Source organism: Aplysia californica, unplaced genomic scaffold (genome assembly GCF_000002075.1).
Source record: "Aplysia californica isolate F4 #8 unplaced genomic scaffold, AplCal3.0 scaffold00047, whole genome shotgun sequence".
Lineage (NCBI taxonomy): Eukaryota > Metazoa > Mollusca > Gastropoda > Aplysiida > Aplysiidae > Aplysia > Aplysia californica.
The window spans coordinates 1,525,212-1,526,400 of record NW_004797317.1 but is presented as its reverse complement, the minus strand read 5'-3'; positions in this window follow the sequence as shown (position 1 = coordinate 1,526,400).

Here is a 1,189-nt window from a genome sequence, read left to right as displayed (position 1 = left end):
AGCGACTGAGAAAGTACATGAGAATTATTTTCTTGTTGTTGTTACTATCAATTTTGTTGCACAATTAGTGCTATCCTGGTGCTGAAATCATACATTGCACACCCTATATCCGTCGTTCGAATGTTGCAAGAACACTATAAATAAGAATTCATTTAATTTCATCAATAAAGAAAAGGAAACGACGGGGAGGGGGAAGGGTGGGAATAGATCTATATCAGATTATGGGCTATCCACTGTTGATCCTCCCCACTTTGCAGGCATAGCCAAGTATTAAGTCTATAGTTTGCTCTATCTACCCCCTCCCCCCTTTTTATTTTGTCTTCGCCTGACAGAGGCCCGAGCCACGCGAATAGACAAAGTTCTACAATGTGAGGATAAGGGAAACGACCGATTATAAATGATTTAGTTCACCTCGACTGGTCACAAGAAGAAAGCGAAATTCATGATCTTGTCGTTTCTCTTTTCACGTAAAAAGTTTCCTCACTGGACATCATGAAGAGAACTGATAGTATTATTCCAGCCAACAGATCAGAAGGGAGCGAAGGGCATACTAATATTGTCACAAGCTGCCCATTGTCGACCTTAGTGGTTCCCCTGGCCTCAATGTACAAATCTTTCACATTTCATTCTTTCCTTAAAGCCTAATGCTTTACTTTAAAATCATTGCATTTTTGGATATGTTTCTGGTTTATTTATATTATGGCCAATACCTTTCCATGAGCTAGATAATGGTGCAATATAAGTTACTGCCCGTTTCCAACCGCAGCAAATCTGTCAAAAAATCCATGTACAATGAAAACGATCCTTTGCTGTTTGTCTTTCTCACAACAATGGCACACTTTCTCAGGTATTCACAAACTGCACGGGAAAGGGCTCAAGCAGAGTTAAGAAACAGTTAAGAGAGGCCCACCACCGAAAGACGCTGTTGTGGGAAATCCGGCCATTTGAGTTAACGACATAACTTATCTGAATTAAATTTTAATGCTTATTATATAAATTTATTGTCATCTATTTGATCAAGGGGATGCATCTTTGTCCAATGAAGAGGAAAGGAACAGTTTTCATGATGCTCTCCCTTGTTTCTATCGCGTCATTGGGTTTTTTTCTTTTTGTCTGTAGTCCAGATCCTGCCTGGCACATTGGGTTTGGTGTTTCACCTCGTACACACACATACACACACACACACACA